Source organism: Peromyscus eremicus, chromosome 2 (assembly GCF_949786415.1).
Source record: "Peromyscus eremicus chromosome 2, PerEre_H2_v1, whole genome shotgun sequence".
In the NCBI taxonomy this organism is placed as follows: domain Eukaryota; kingdom Metazoa; phylum Chordata; class Mammalia; order Rodentia; family Cricetidae; genus Peromyscus; species Peromyscus eremicus.
Window position 1 is genome coordinate 28,090,921 of NC_081417.1, and position 17,802 is coordinate 28,108,722.

At 45.5% G+C, this 17,802-nt stretch overlaps 1 long non-coding RNA gene across 1 annotated transcript; it reads left to right on the forward strand.

Annotated features, from left to right (window-relative positions):
* Nucleotides 1–1,009: 1,009 nt before the first annotated feature.
* Nucleotides 1,010–17,458, forward strand: LOC131904576 (uncharacterized). The gene is made up of 4 exons (XR_009377763.1): nucleotides 1,010–1,335; nucleotides 1,520–1,661; nucleotides 14,047–14,182; nucleotides 16,968–17,458. It is a non-coding gene; the product is annotated as an uncharacterized LOC131904576 (long non-coding RNA).
* The last annotated feature ends 344 nt before the right edge of the window (nucleotides 17,459–17,802 follow it).

The following is a 17,802-nucleotide window of genomic DNA, read 5'->3' on the forward strand; positions in this document are numbered from 1 at the left end:
CCCAGTATGGGGCCGTACCCTCAAACTACGACCCAAAAGTGAACCTTCCCTCAAGATGATTCTTGCCGGATATTCGGTCCCAGCAAGAAAAAGGGGATTAATACAACTGGTAATGAATGTACCTTTAAGAAGCAAGGAAGGGGGACAGCGACGGGAGTGTGGTCTCAGCGTCGCTGGTAAGTAGGTACAAGAGCCCAGGGTTATCTCAGCCATCCAGGGAAGACGAGTGATCTAAATGGACCCAATGGCATCATTGCAGGAAGAGTCAAGTGTTCAGACTAGGGACTTCTTGCCCCTGCATCTTGAGACAGGGTCTCCCCTTATAGCTTTGGCTAGCCTGAAAGTCTACACTCTCAGACCAGGGTAGCCTCAAGTCCTCCTGCCTCTGCCTCCCAGTGCTGGGACTACATGTGTGCAATCCCACACCTGGTGACAGCTTCTGAAAACAGTGCCAACAGCACTGCACCTGGGGGCTGGGCAGGAAGGGACCCCGGCTTGAGTCCAAGCTATTGAGTGAACGTGAGCAGCTTATGAGAACAGCACAGGGAAAGACTGTCAGAGGAAAACCAGAATTCACATACCAAGTAAGGTACACCTCCACGGAGTAAGCGGAGAGGAATTACAGTTCAGGTAAGAGTTCTTGGATGGACATAGGTTTCAAAGTTCTTAGCTTACGGTTAAAAAAAAATTTTTTTTTGAGACAAGATCTCACTGTGTAGCCCTGAGTGGTCTGGAACTTGCTGTGTAGACCAGGCTGGCCTGGAACTTACAGCGATCTGGCTACTTCTGCCTCCTGAGTGCTGGGATTAAAGCTGTGTACCACCGTGCTCAGCACCACGCCCTTTGTTTAACTAGCCACCGGACTGAGTGAGTTCTCCAAGAGAGTAAAGGAAGACTTTCAAGAACGAAGCCCTTAGTGACGTCAGCCCAGTGACTAAGATGAAACCACCTGGTGACTAAGACAGGAGCTGGGCAGTTAGTGAGCAAGAAAACCAGAGAGCTGGGCAGTTAGTGAGCAAGAAAACCAGAGCGCTGTTCTAGAAGCCATGAGGGACAGCAGTGTTTTCAAAGAGCCAACAAAAGGGCTAGGATGAGCACATAGCTCATTGGTAGAGCATTAGCCCACCTGACCCAAAGCTCTGGGTTCACTCCCCAGTAATGTTGGGTGGGGCAGTTGTGCCCGTATTGCTGAGGGACCAAATAAACTGAGAAGTGGCAACTGCCACTGCCTCTAACTGTGGGATAGTCCGCGGTTACCTGGACAAGAATGGTTGAAGGATCAGGGCTTGCACAGGGTTTGACGGCGAGTGTGAGGAAAGGATTCGGAGATGGCAGGTTAGAAAACTGTTTTCTAACAGGGTTTGGTTACAAAAGGGGACATGAGCTATCTAGGAGTTACAGGGAACGGTGAAAAAAGAAAGGGTGTGAGGGGTATGGGAGGAGCCAAAAAGACTGGGGTGGATGGTAGTGCCAGGAAGGGAGGGGAAAAGTTTCCAGAATTTTCTGTGTTCTTAAACAGGTGAGGCGGGTAGGAGTGAGTAACCGCCGATAGACCATGATCTGAGAAACGAGATAGGAAAGTGCTCTTCGGCAGACCTGAAAACCACACACGTGAGCTTCTGAGGGCTCTCAGTGCGGCTGTGGCTTCATGCCTCCCAAACGTGAGTCATTTGCAGATAAAGGAAACCCTTTCCCTGCATAGCTAGATGTCTGTAGACCTCATTCGCTGAGCCGTCTCCTCCCTGTGACCCTGGGTCTCCATGCCACAAACCCTATCGCCAGTTTTCCAAAAGTCATCAAACTCTTCTCCAACTTGTCTGCATGGCTGTCCCTTAAAAATAGGGACTAGATTTTTTTTTTCTCTCTCTCTCCCGGTTTTGACATTCTTACATCTGACGGGTGCTTGAATTATTCTCCCAGATAGTTTCTGGCAGGATGAAACCCAGAGAGTTTATTTTAGTTCCTCTCTTGTTTTTCCTGTGGCATTCTCACTTACACCAATGGGGGGAAGGGATGGCTGTGGCAGCGAGGGGCAACAGGCTGAGTTCCTAACAGGAGCGAGGTCAGGGAGCAGCCTTGTGGAGCCCACAGAACCACAGGGTTTACAAAGGTTGTAAACAAAGCCACTAAAAAAAGGAGGGGGTACAAAAAAGGCTCTAGCCAGCCTGTTAGACCATCTGAGATGGAATAAAAAAAAATTTTTGAGGGGGGCAAGGAGCCAAGATAGACCTTGTCAGAAGAAGCTCAATAATTACCTCATCAACCCCGCCACATGGCTATGTACCTTGACAGCCAGAAGCACAAATCTTCTGCAACTCTGTCATGTTCATTCTTCTGTTTGTGTTTGTAGCTTCCAAGAGACAGCACTAACGTGCTCGCTTCCCCATTTGCCTCCGCATCTCCGGTGGCTCTCTCTGCATGAGACAGTCATTATGAGCATCCTTCAGACCTTCTTCATAGCAGAGGTCTCTGTGTTGGGCTTGGCTACGACAGCTTTGGAGTGCTGGAACTCCTGGAGTTAAGCCCCTCACAGCCTACTTGTGTCGCAGACACAGGGAGAGCTGCAGTGGAACTGGGTACATGTAGTGGAGTAACTTATTAGAAGAGCGTAGGACAGGAAGCGAGCGCATCCAGGGGAGTGGCGGAGAGGGAGCGACTGCCAGCCCTCTCCTAGATAATGGGACTACCAGAGAGCGGGGAGATGACAGCAGATGAGTGAAGAACAAGAGTCATTTGAAGATACCAGCATCAGGTCCATCGTTACAGCAACACAGAACAGAATGAGACACCTGATCAGGTACCCATGTTGGAAGATATCTTCAAAACCAGGCCTTCAAAACACAAAAAAACACCCTCCCTGCTAATGCCCCCTGCCCCTGCCTACAGATGCTTAAAAATTACTTAAGCTAGATGTGGGGAGATATACCTTCATATTCGTACTTGGGAGGTTGAGGCCGGAGGACCAGGAGCTCAGCCAGCTTTGGCTACACAGCACATTGGAGGCCAGCCTCGAACCTAGTAGTGGAGTTCCAGGTCTCACCAACACAAGCGCAGACAGCCCCTGATAGAGTGATGGGCACTCATATTGAGACAGCGATAGTCAATCTGCTTCCAATAAGGTTTTGTTTCATCAACCGAATATTTGGGGATATCTAAAGAGAGCCAGATGTTGGCAGGCTCCAAGATTATTTATGACAGCCACCAAATCCTAGCCATGGAACTCTAGGCTGATTTTGCTTTGTACACATTCTCTATCCATAGGATTTCTTAACTTCCTGCGTATGCAGCTGAAAACAAACGTTCACTTTCTGGTCACTTTCCTTTCTAACAAGCACCAAGTACAAGCATGTGACACAAAAAGCCATTTGTCTTAGTCAGTGTTCTTTTGCTGTGAGGAGACACCACGACCAAGGCAACTCGTATAAAGGGAAGCCTTTAACTAGGGGCTGGCTTACAGTTTCAGAGGGTAAGTCCATGATCGTCATGGTAGGGGGTATAGAAGTATGCAGGCAGGTCTGGAGCAGTAGCTGAGAACTACACTCTGATTCACAGGGAGAGGGAGAGACAGAGAGACAGACAGGAGAGAGAGAAAACATGAACATGAGCCTGGTCCCTGCATGGGCTTTTGAAACCTCAAAGCCCACCCCTAGGGACACACTTCCTCCATCAAGGCCACACCTCCTAATCCTTCTAATCCTTTCAAACAGTTCAAGTCCCTGGTGACTAAGCATCCAAATATATGAACCTATGGAGGACATTCTTGTTCAAGCCACCACCCATTACTACCAACATCAACCCTTTGGAAGTTCAGCAACACCCTTGTAAGAGACCCAATGATACTGCACAGCATTTTCCCCCTGAAGAGTAAACTTGGAGGATTTTGGACATGGTATGTCCTATCAGTTGAACTTCAGAGGGAAAACAAGTTCTACCAGTATTCTGGAAGTTTGCGTAGATGTGTGCAAAGGCAGGTACTGTGTTCTCCTCAGGGAGGGCAGCCGTTTGTAGACTGCCCTTGAGTTAGGTGTGGGATCTTGGTTTGGTAGTTTGGTTTTAACTTTTAAGAAGGGTCCATGTGTCCACAATAAAGGAACTCTGGACTGGCCATAGATGACAGTTAGTTATGTTCAGAGTTCTGATCATCAAATCTAAAGGACAAGGCTCCATAGACAGGAACCCCCCCCTTCTCTATGCCCACAGCTGTGCCTGGTTTAGTTTTTTGCTTCACATTGGAGACTAAAGATTAGAATTGAATCTAGTTCAATGATTCGCAGGGACTCTGGGCCACGTTGGAAGATGTCCTGGGTAGTGGGATGGTGTACAGTGGGCTGTCAGCGTCCACTGACTAGGGGAGTGATGCCATCAAGCATGGTAGGATGCGCAGGACTGTCCCCTCAACCAGTAAGTACTCCCCCGAAATGGGAAACCTGAAGCTGATATGAAAGACTGCCTGTATCACTTCACGGCCTTTGGTTAAGCCCAAGTTTTATACGGATTTAGAAAGGGTGATTGGTTTTGGAAAATAGTGCCGGCATCTTCAATTTCTCGACGACTCTCTACCCCTGTGCCCCTCTGCCTGACAACCCACGCCACCCACCCTGCACTCCCCCACTCCAAGGCCCCTCTCAGATGCATCTCCTCAAATTCGACCTTCCTGCCTCTCAGTCCTGCTGGACTGTGGTAGCCAATAGGGCATGTCTTCACTTTCCTGTGTCACTGTCCTTTTGGAACTTGTCTCATTTCCGCTACAGAACAGTGGAGGATCTCTCCAGGGTCCTCATGCTTGACATGCCCTGGCAAAACACCCAGTATTCTGTCCTCCCTCCCCCACTCCTTACACCCGCCAGTAGAGATGAATTAAATTTCATTTCCTCGCTGGCTCGGTTATATCTAGTACAGAAGTGAGTCAGACGGCACAGGGATGTTTACTCTGGGTCTTCTGCTCTGTCATTTCGGGTTTTCTCCCTGGGACATTTTGGGGAACTCAGGGGACTTGGATGGAACTAGCCCATTTGTCTTTTTTTTTTTTTTTCCAACTGCTAATTTTCTCATTCAAGGTAACACCTACTGTGGAAATTTTTGTTTTGCAAAAAATAAATCGAGAACTGTAGTGAGTGCAGAGCCAGGAGTAAAAGCTGGAGAGAGGCTATGCCGAGCTCCGCAGCATTTCAATGAGCATGGCGTTGGTGTGGAAGGCAGAAAAGCAGCTTCGCACTGTGTCCACAAGTTAGTTCTGGAATGTATGAGTATGTCAGTTACCTGGCAAAAGGGTCGTTGCAGCAGAAGAACAGAGGTTAGCCTGGATTATCCAGATGGGCCCAGTGACATCACCAGAAGAGTGAGGCAAGAGTGACCAGAGTCAGACCAAACCAACAGAGGCGCCCTGCCCACTATCCCAGGGTGTGTACTGGAGGTGTGTGGCATGCACATGAGCTTTTGCACACTTGCCAGTATGTATACACACAAAAAATAAAATAAAACACAAATAAGATAAATGAAAAAAGAACGCTCATTTCTTGGAATATTTATAAATAATAGACATTTCACTGATTTTCATAGAGTCACATTATTTAGGAGTCATTTTCAAAACTGTAATCGAGAATGCCAAAGAGATGGTGTAAACCACAAATAGTATAGTAGAAAATCTATTTTGGCTTATATTCCTATTTATTTCCTCTCACCTCTGCTTTTATGCCTCTATGCTTCTTCCTCTCCCTCACGTCACCTTTCTGCTTTCATGTCCTACACACACCTGTGTACCTACACACGTACACCCATCTACACATGTACACACATCTACACATGTACACATACCTACGCACACCTACACATGTACATACACCTACACACGTACACACACCTACACACGTACACACACCTACACACGTACACACATACACACACCTACACATGTACACACACCTACACACGTACACACACCTACACATGTACACACGTACACAGACTTACACATATACACACACCTACACATGTATACACACCTACACATGTACACACATCCACACGTACACACACACACACACACCTACACCTGTACACATACGTACACACATACACACACATACACGTGTACACACACCCACACGTACACACATGTACAATACATTTATATTTTTGATTATATATTTAAATCAAGACTTGTACAGGAGTGAAAAATGTGTTGTATGTTTTTCAGAACATGCCTTATTTCTCTTAACATAATTGTCTTCAGTTCAGTCCATTTTCCTGCCAATGTTGATACTCTTCATCACAGCTCAATAAAACCCTAGTGCATGTTTATACCACATTTTCTTTTTCTTTTCTTTCTTTCTTTTTTTTTTCAAGAAAGGGTTTCTCTGTGTAACAGCTCTGGCTGTCCTGGAACTCACTTTGTAGGCCAGACTGGCCTTGAACTCACAGAGATCCACCTGCCTCTACCTCCCAAGTGCTGGGATTAAAGGCATGGGCCACCAAGCCCAGCTTTGTCACATTTTCTTTAGCTGCTCCTCAGTCTTGGCTTTTTGTCTTGGCTACTGTGAATAGTGGAACAATAGGCATGGATGTGTGTTGCAGAATAATTGTTTACACTGTAAAGTTGTGTCTTTGCCAAGGCGCCCTCCAACCAGTTTAATAAATGCTGAGTCCAGTCCGACCTTTGGGGAGTCATTGGTATAGGGGAGTGTGGACTGAGAAATAATAGATATGAAAAATAGAGATGTAGACATAAAAGAAAAAGACAGAGACACAGAATAGGTTCAGGAGGGCTCTGAGTCAATACCACAATCGCCCTGAGTTTATTCCTCATGGGCTTTTTATACACCAGCAAGGGGAGAGGCAAAAGACCTTCCCCTCTCAAGGACACCATGGTTCAAGGTACAAACAAATGTAAACACCTCCTTCATTCTCAAAACTTCTAGTAGCCAAGCATCCTGTAATTAGGCCTTGAAGTATAAGACACCTGGTAACCCCGCCTTTGGCCAAAACATCCTATTATGCAGCCTTGTGGGGCAAAACAAGCTCAGACTCTCTGACCTTAAGTCAAGATGGAATAAGATCACACTATGGAGTCTTTGTGGGGTCCCCACAAATAAAGAGCTAAATTGCCAATAGCTAGGTAGGAAGAGGTTAGGCAGGACTTCCAGGGACACAGAGGACTCTGGGAAGAAGAAAGCTCGAGTTGCCAGCCAGACACGGAGGAAACATGATGGGCAATACAGTGGAGGAGACAAGGTAACGAGCCTCGTGGAAGAACATAGATTAAAAAATATGGGTTAATTGAAGTTATAAGAGCTGGTGGGACAAGCCTAAGCTAAGGCCGAGCTTTTATAATTAATAATAAGTCTCCATGTCATTATTTGTGTCATTATTTGTCATTATTTGCAGCCCAAAGAAAAGTCTGACTACAGGTGTGCAAGTATCTCTGTTCTGTGCAGACTCAGATTCTCTCAGGACTATACCTAGGATTGGTAAAGCTGGATCATACAGCAGATCTATGTTTAGTTTTTTTGAGGAAACTCCCTACTGATTCCCATGGTGCCTGCACCAGTTCACGTTCCCACAACACATTTTCTTTTCTCCCCACGTCCTCTCCAGCCCTTGCTGTTGTTTTTCTTGGTGACAGCCAGGCTGACTGGGGTGATACTGAGTATCTCTCGGTGCTGCTTCAGTTTGCATTTCCCAATGACTAAAGACAGTGAACACATTAACGTATTTATTGGCCATTTGCACTTTTTCCTTTGAGAACTTTCTGTTCATTAGCCCAATTAATCATTGGATAATTTTTTGATGGTAATCTCTAGAATTCTTTAAAGATTCTAGATATTAATCCTCTGTATTATGTATAGCTGGCAAATGCTTTCCCCCGGTTTATATCCTATTTTTTTTTCTCTGCCAGTTGTCTTGCTGTGGAGAATTCTTGGGAAGTTCTTGTCTACATCCATGTCTTGAGGTGCTTTACCTATTCTTTCCTCTAGATAGCTCAAAGTTTCAGGTCTTACATTAAGGTCTTTGATACATTGATTTTGAATTGTTCACAGAAAGAGGCATAGGTCTAACTTCATTCTTTTGCAGGTAGATATATCGAGTTCCCCCAGCATTATTTGTTGAAGAGGCCATCTTTTGTCAAAAGCATGCTTTTGACAACTAATCAGATAGGTAGCTTGTGGGGAGCGAGTGACATCCTGGGTGAGTATGTACCGTCTGACAGAGGTCCTGCCACATCAAGACCTTCTCGGACCCGTGGGAATCAATGCCTTCCCCAGGTGAGGCTCAGAAGGGTGACAGAGGCTTCCTCTTGTCCCAGTAGAGTATTGACAATGTGTGCAGAAAACATTCACCATACCTTCCTCCCACAGACATTTCAGCTTGAAGACTGCTGCCCTAAAGAGATCACTTCTACCATGGTTAGCCAAACCTGCCTCCTTGTTCAGCTGTCTGTAATTATCATACCTCCTTGTTTATCAGGTACTAACCCTGCCTCTTCTTGTTCAGCTGTATACAATAACCCCCTTCTCTGTTCAAGTTATATAGATCAGCACACCGAGCTTCGGGAGTGCTGCATCTTCTCCATCAAAGAGCCCAGACCAAAGAGCCTGATTAGCAGATGAGTGGCTACCGAAAAGGTGGTGTATACCTACACTGGGGTTTTACTGAGCTGTGATGAAGAATTGTGATATTTGCACGAAAATTGGTTGAACTGGAGATTGTCATGTTATGAGAACTATGGCAGACTCAGAAAAAGAAATATTCCATTTTGCTCATGTGTGCAATCTGGATTTAAACATGTGATTAAAATATATTCATGTTAGGGGTGTACAGGGCAGCAGGATAGGGAAAGAAGAAGTGTACAGAGTTATAGAACGTTTCCTGGACATTTGTCTGTCTGTCCTTTCTTCCTTCCCTTACCGTCCCAAGCCAGGGTTCCAGCACCCAAGCTGTGCAGGGATGTGGTAATAGCTGGGTCTGTGTGGGTTGATTTTGGGTCTGATATTCTGTTCCACGGGCCTGTACAGTGCCTATGTCTGTGCCAGCGTCGTGGTGTCTTGTTACTATGGCTCCGTGGTGTAGTTTGAGATGGGTGTTGTGAGGCCTCCAGCATTGTTCTCTTTACTTACAATTGCTATTTGGGACCTTTTGTGTTGCCATATAAACTTTAGGACTTTCATTTTATCATTGTTGTACTTTTGTGAAGAATCTCATTGGAATTTTGATGGGGATGGCATTGACTGTATCAGCTGCTTTTGGTAATGTAGTCATGTTTGCCGAGTTAACTCTGCCAATCCTTTGACTCTTCGTGAGGGGTCTTCCCATCATGTGATGTCTTCTTCAGTTTCTTCAGTGTGTTAGTTTTCATCATAGGGGTCTTTTAGATCCTGGTTAGGTTTATTACTAGGGTTTTTCTTTTTGTTTTTGAAACTATTATATAGAAGAATTTTGTCCTGATTTCTTTCTGGGCAAATGGTTTAATGTTTTATATATGTATAACATTCTGAATGATGATTTTTGAGTACTGCTACTTTGATGAAAGTGTTGATTGGTTCTTTGTATTTTCTGCTAGAATCTCTAGCATGGAATTCAAGTACAGACTCATGTTACCCACAGATGGGGATAATTTAACTTCTTCCCTTTCTAATTGTATCACTTTTATTTCTTTCTCTCTTTTTCCTGGCTTTGCTCTAAGACTGTGGGCACTGTAATATGAATAGACAGAGAAGCACCCTGTCTCATTCCTAATTTTGGAACACGTTCTTTCAGTTTCTCCTAGATTAACCAGTGTGAACTGAGGCCTACTTTCTGGATTCTCTAAGAAAAACACATTACACCAAATAAGTGAAGAAGACCAGTAGAGAATGAAATGTCCCTTCCCCCTTTTATTCATGGTTACTAGCTATCTCTTCCAAACTGAAACATTCCCTCTTGAAGTGAGAAGGGAGGCTCACAGGATTCAGAAATAAAACAGAACTCATAAGACTAAGGAAACTCTTGGCACAAGGTTCTCAAGGCCTCTCCCTGCAGTTCTATAAACAGTAACAGCTGCAGGGGAGAGCTCAGCTACCTGAAGTTATGCAGAGAGCTCCAAGAATGCAGCTTTCATGGGTCATCATCCACGCTGGAGTGGGCTTCTTGGTGATGTACTTGCCTATGGGTACCCACGCTCCTGTAAGTAACCTTCATCTATTCTCAGTCACAGAGGTAAGAGTACATTGCAGAGTACTAGCCACTATACAATCACTATACAAGGACACCACTCAAAATAACAACAACAACAATAATAATATCAAGTGTCTACAGTATCTCTTCCAAGGCTCAGGAGCCATCGCAAAAGGGAAGGGATGGGAAGATTGTAAGGGCAGAGGAAGGGGTGGAGTGTTTTGTAGTTATTTACTCCCAATGAAAACATTCCTTCCTCAAGGGAAGAAAAAAGCCTGTAGGACCCAGGATGTAGGTGAAGTTTACAAGGATCAGGAAGTTGCTGAACCTTACAAGATTCACTGAGCCTCTCCTTAAGGTTATGTAAGAGCAGTTTCTGGGGAGAGGAGACTCTTTCACCTACAAGTTATACAGAGAGACCCAGGGATGCAGCGTTTGTGAGTTGTCACCTATGTTACAACAGGCATTTGGTAATGCAATTTCCTTTAAGTCACCTACCTTCTATAAGTCACCCCAGTGAACTCCACTGGCCACTAAGTTAAACTTGAATGGAATCTTGTCTTTGAGATGTTGGTGCCCTACTAGAGTCCCCAGAAAAAGTCACACATTTGTTTGTCTATTTATTTGTGCATTTAAAGACTGGACCTCACTACAGAGCCCAGGCTGCTCTGGAATTTATAAGCTTAGCTTCCTGAGTGCTGGCATTGCAGGATGTACCACCATGCTTGGCTAAAGCATTCAAATAATCCATTCCTTCTGGCTGCAGCTGCAAAAGACCACTCTGGGGACTTAACTCTCTCCTTCTCCAAAGCCACTTCTAAAAAACCAATGAACAAAACTTTTAGTTAAAATTGTGCTTGGGACTGGGTGGTGGTGGTGCACACCTTTAATCTCAACACTCAGGAGGCAGAGGCAAGCAGATCTCTGAGTTCGAGGCCAGCCTGGTCTATGGAGTGAGTTCCAGGACAGCCAAGGCTACACAGAGAAACCCTGTCTCAACAAAACAAAACAAAAAATTGTCCCTGGTTCCAGCAGGATGGTCCGGCACACTTTTAATCCTATCAGTTGGGGGATCTGAGGCAGGAAGATTGTAAGTTTAATGTTGGTCTAAAGTACATAGGAAAAGACACCCTATCATAATAAAGCAATCAGGGGCTGAAGAGACCACTTAGTGGCAAAGACTGCTTGCTGTTCTTACAGAGGACTGTTCCCAGATCCCACATGAGGCAGCTCACAACTGCCTACATCTCAAGACCAGGGAGTCCATTGTCTTCTGGCCTCCTCAGGCACCCACATACATGCACACACATCCACATGATTACAAATAGAACACATACATGCACACACATCCACATGATTACAAATAGAACACATACATGCACACACATCCACATGATTAAAAATAGAATAAATCTTTTTATTAATATATTTTTGAGCAAAAATCCCAATATGTAGCTCTAGCTAGCCTTGAACTCAATATGTAGACCAGGCTAACCTTGAACTCATAGAGATCCATCTGCCCCTGCCTCCCAAGTGTTGGGATTGATAATGTAATATTTTCATTAATTCTTTGAGAATTTCATACAATGTATTTTGATCATATTTGCCCCTTACTCCTAAACAAAACTTTTTAAAGGAAAAAACAAACAAACAAACTAAGCCAAAACGCTCTGTTTATTGGGTAACACAGTATTAACATAGGTTCTCAAGTCCATTTTACTCATGTCACTACTGTCTCAAGTTCACAGAAACTCTCCCTCCGGGACAGAGCAAAGAAGTTTTGGAGGAGTGCCCGTGTTCTGGAGACATTTCATCAACACCCTTTTATGAGGACTCATCTCTTTCACCATGATTTTTTTTTTCTGTTGTGCAGAGAAGTGAATTGTATATTTTCCCTCCCCAACCGCACCTTTATCTGGCATGTTTTAATAGGAGCACCAGATGTTTCTACAGTCACTTTTACATCTCAGTCCCTGACAACAGAGCATCTGGAGAAAACAGGCCTTCAAGGAAATGTACACAGAGTCTGCACACCTCTCTAAATTAGCTTTATTTTCAAAGTTAACGTGCAGAGGCTGGCGATGACGCAATTCTACCTCCCGAGATCTGAGTGCCATCCACTGTTGGTTTTGTTCTATTTTGTCCTGTTCATTTAAGGCAGGGTTTTACCACGGAGCCTTGGACTCAAGTCTGCAGCCATTCTCCCACTTCTGCCTCTCAAGCTGGGGGGTGCAGGTGTGTGCCACCATTCCGAGCTCAGCTCATTGATTCATGGAGCTGCCCAGCCTCCCTGATCTCCCCCAGCTTCACCCAGCCCTCGCCAGACCCAGGAGTCACTGAATGAAAAAGCTTGGGTTTATCTGTGGAGTCAGACTTGGAAGGATGTGAACATAGGCCAAGGTAATTAGCCATTAGCTTTTATGTGCTGCTAATTACCCCTAGTGAGAAGTGCCTGGGAGCTGCCAACCCGAGTGTTGCAGCAATTTGTTTTGTGGGTTGGAGAGGCAGTTTGATCCCATTTCCAGTTCCCGTCCCCGGGATAGACTCGTCTGAGTGGCACTGTAGATCTGAAGCGGTATTTAACTTCCCGTGGGGGATATTCTTCCTCCCCCTTGGATATTTTCATCCTAACACAGCCCACTTGTCAAGACGCTTAGCTGTTGCGGGGACAGTTGTGACATGCTGCGCAGCCAGGACAGAGCTGTTGTGTGACCTCTTCTTGAGGCACGGCACACATGTCAGGGTGCTGCACGAGGCAGATGCTCCCGTCTGTGTCTGAAGGACACTTCTTGCGTGAGTCTTTACCGTATCGGTCTGGACCGGATGTGCTGTTGCTCTGGCTGATGTATTGTGACATGCTACAACAATTCCTAATCCCAGCCCTAGGAACGCTGCTGTGTGTGCTGTCTTCCCTTGGCACCCGTTAAGGCTGTTCTGCTGCAGAGCAGGAGAGGAAGGGAGGAGGTTGCTTGATAGTCATCCTTTGAGCCTAAGGCTGTTCCCTCCTTTACTTATGCTATTTGTTTTGAGTGAATGCATGTGTGCACATTTGTGTGTGTGTGTGTGTGTGTGTGTGTGTGTGTGTGCGTGCGCGCATGCGTAGCAGGTGAGAAGGCAACCTGGTGTGTTTTTTTTCTGCTGCCTCTTGGTTTGAGACAGGGTAGGGTTGCTCATTTGACCTGGAACCTTGCCAAGTAGACTAGCTGGCCTGGAGGCCTCCAGGGATCTACCTGTTTTTGCCTCCATCTCGACATCATTAGGATTAAGAATATGCGCTACTGTGCTCAGATTTTTACATGGGTTCTGGGGATTACACTCAAGTCCTCATGCTTGTAAGGCAAATGCTTTACTGACTTAGCCTTCTCCCCAACAGTGCGCGTGTTTGTGTGTGTGTGTGTGTGTGTGTGTGTGTGTGTGTGTGTGTGTGTGTGTAGTGGAAGGGAGGATTCCTGGGGTTTGAACCTATGGCCTCACAGGAATGGTAACTTGGTTTGTCAGGACCTTGGGAGGAGTGGTAGACTTTGCTTATATCTTCCTCTGGGAAGGTTGTTTAGCAACAGTGAGAGGTGGCATCCGTGAGGTCGTACTGGCCACCGCTGAGCCACAAGTCCTGTTAGTGGGCAGATGAGCTGTGCCTGAGAGTTACTGGGTTCAAAACCAGCTTTAAAATCCCAGCGGCACCACACGGTAACTATGTGGTCAGGGGAAGTTTCCTTCTCCCTAACTCTTGTCACTTTGTAGAAGAGAGTAGCAACATCTAATATCCTTGTGAAGATTAAATGGGGTAGTGTGAGGTTGTCCTAGGCTAGGCTGATACACACGAGGCTGTGGCCACCTTTCATGGGCTCCTCATGCTCACACTGTAAACTGCAAACTGTTATTTTCCTCTCCATCTAGACAGGAAGCCACGTTGAAGTGGGTTTTCCAAGGTCACATGGTAAGCAAGTGGCAGAGTATGAATGCCTGACTCCAAATCTGCACCACTACCGCTCTGCTGTTCTGTCTTTTCCTCTGCTAGGGGTTCTGCATCCAGGTAGAGTTCTGCCCCCTCCCCCTCCAGATGGTAATGAGAATCATATATGCCATGGGACGGCTGTGGTGAGACAAGGTACCGCTGGGTCTGGAGTGGAACGCTGACGGCAATGAATCACTCAGGTTTCTCCGAGCGCTGCTGACCCACAAAGCCCCATCTCACACACTGGTACTTCAGCCTGGGAGAAGTGTAACTGTCACCAGAGGGATGAAGTCATTTTACACCCTCAAGAGCAAACAAACTTGGCCAGTGCTGGGAAGCCCTGCTTGGGCCTGGGGGTGAAGGCTGCCCCATGTCACCTCCGTGGACTGTGTGAACAATGTGACAACATTTCTTTTGGAAGTTCACTCAGACAGTCTAATCTCACTTTATCTCATTTTCTAGCATCCTGGTTTGGGGAACCACCTTCTGCTGCTCAGTTAGGGGATGAAACTCAATGCTGATTTGATGTGTGGAGTTGAGGTGTGAGGGTGCCTGGGCAGTATGAAGGACCAGGACAGCCATGTGGGTTGGCCTATTGAACAGTTCATAAGAGATGTCTCTTTTGGTCCACCTTGATGCTTTTTTTGAAAACCAGATTAAACTTTGCAAGCTGAGCATGGTGGTACATGTCTTTGGTCCCAGCACTAGGGAGGCAGAGGAAAATCTCTATGAGTTTAAGGCCAGCATGTACTACATAACGACTTCCACAACAGCCAAGGCTACATAGTCTCAACACAAACAACAAATAATTTTGCAGTGTCTTTGGGTGGCGGCTTGTGATGAGAAAAAAGGGACCAACCACAGCTCTGTGCCATATTGTGAATGATGTGAAGGCTGATTAGACTGATGGAGCCTTAGGTCCTATTTAACCTTTTCCTTACTTTCTGCCTCCCTAAGACCGCACCTAACTAGGTAACTGATTTTAATTTTATTTTTTCTCAGACAGGGTTTCTCTGTGGTCCTGGATGTCCTGGGACTTGCTCTATAGATCAGGCTGTCCTTGAACTCAGAGATCCACCTTCTGCCTCTGCCTCTGCCTCCCAAGTGCCGGGATTAAAGGTGTACACTACTACCACCTGGCTGATTTAAAAATTTTTAAGATTAGAAAAGTTCACTCTGGGGAGCCATTGAGTTTGGGCTCCCTTACAGAGCACAGGTGAGGAGTTACTTACAAGGGTGTGGCACTCCTCCCTCCACAGGTCTCACCTGGAGAGCCGTTACCCAGTGAGGGTGAGAGCTTCTCCTTAATTGTGTAGATGGAACTCCCTCCCTAAGTGTTCCCTGGCCGATACACTCCAGCTTCCCCTCAACAATTTGCCTCTCTGTACTGAGGCCGAGTTGATAGAACAGGGAGCAGGGACTTCAGGAAACCCAGGCGAGGGTCCTGTGACCCTCCCCACCCTACCATGAGGGGTATAAACAGCAAGCCCAGCTCCGATCATCATTTTACGAGGGGGTGTAGCTGAACCTTTCTAGGTGGAAGTTGCTTGGCTCAGAGGACAGTCGCTCAAAACACTAACCCGTGCTGGGATTGGAACCCATAGTCTACCACTTTGCTTTTAACTCACAGGCCCTATTCTGTGGTCCGGCACTCCGTGAGCTCAAATAAACACGAAGGACAGAATTTTCTTAGATGAAATGGGAATTTATAGCCAAAGTTATCACGCTAAAGGAAATCCATATAAAGAAAAATCCATTGTATAGAAAAGGTGGAAACAGTGTGTGGTACAGGATACACATTGCAGCCCAAAACATAATTCAGACCACTCCAGCGGAGGACAGGGCAGGGACAGGGGAGGTTGAAAGCCACAGGACTCATACACGGGGCATGGCTCCTTGTAAAGGACACCATTCCTGAGAACTCGAGTGTTGAACTTACCTCCAGGAGGGACCTTAGAATCCCTTTGCAAATCAGGTGCTAGTTCTCAAAAACTCGTACCCTGCAGCTGAAAGCTGTGGTCTGTGGTGCGCATAGAGGATGCTTTAACATGGTGGTCTGTGGTGCGCATAGAGGACACTTTAACATGGTGGACATCTGTGGTGTGCATAGAGGACACTTTAACATGGTGGACATCTGTGGTGTGCATAGAGGACACTTTAACATGGTGGACATCTGTGGTGTGCATAGAGGACACTTTAACATGGTGGACATCTGTGGTGTGTACAGACGATGCTTTAACCTGGCCAGCTACAGCAGGCGATACCATGGCAGCCATCAACGACGGGAAATGTATCCTCTTCCCACTCAGTAGTTATTGCTTTGATTAAATAATATAACTCTAGAATTGGGGAGATGGCTTAGTTGGGAAAGTGCTTTCTATGTAGACATGAGGATTTGTGTTTGATCTCTAGAATACACATTAAACACACATACACATACACACACACACACACACACACACACACACACACACACAAACTGGTTGTGGTGACACATGCTTGTAATCTTAGCACTGTGGACGTGAAGACAGGAGGAAGCCTGGATCTTGCTAACCATCTAGTGTAGCCAAATCAGTGAGTTCCAGCTTCTGTGACAGACCCCTATCTCAAAAAGTGGACAATGCTAAGGAATGACACCTTAGGTTGACCTCTGTCCTATGCACATGTAGGGGCACACAGAATAAAAATAAACAATGTAACTCTAGTAAAGCAACTATAGATATTAATATTTTATACACTATACATACTAAAATTTACTATAAATATTAAGTAATGTTAGTAAGGTTGTATGCATACATAATAAATACAGGACCATACTCTGAATTTTTTTCCATATTTAACTTATGCTTTGTTTCTTCTCCAGGCTTAAGCCAAATGCATCTCTCTGTGGACTGCCAAGTGTCACCATTAGATGCTAACGACCAGCAGATTATACTCTGCTAAGCTGCCCAGTAGGTAAGCAGGTAGCCCAGACAGTTCTGCAGTGTTGAGCAGAGAAAGGAGACACCTGATCATCAAAAAAAAATTTTTTTTTATTCTAGGATGAAAGATTCAAATGGTGGGATGGGAGGCAGAGACAGAATTACCCAAAGGCTCTCGGAGCAGCTGATGTGAGGTAGGTCGTGTAGCACAGAAAGGAGAGACGGTGCTTCAATACTGAAGAAATAGGGACTGAGAAGGTTGACAGTTGTCCTCTGACCTACACACAAACACACACACACAGAGATACACACAAAATACACACACACACAGATACACTCAAAATACACACACAGAGAGATACACATAGATACACACAACATACACACATACAGATACACTCACACAGAATAATAAATTAAAAATAATTTTTAATTGGAAAATTGGTGTCATTTATGGTGGTACACACCTTTAATCCCAGCACTTGGGAGGTAGAGGCAGGCTGATCTCTTTGAGTTCAAAGCCAACCTGGTCTACACAGAGTTCCAGGTCAGTCTAGGCTACACATGAAATTGTGTCTCAAAAGTACAAAAAAAAAAGAAAGAAAGAAAGAAAGAAAGAAAGAAAGAAAGAAAGAAAGAAGAAAGAAAAGAAAAAAAATTTCACTGGCTGGAATTTAATACTAGCACTCGGGAAGCAGAGGCAGGCAGATCTCTAAGTTCAAGGTCAGCCTGTGCTACAACAGTTTCCAGACAGCCAGGCTACACAGAAAAATAGAA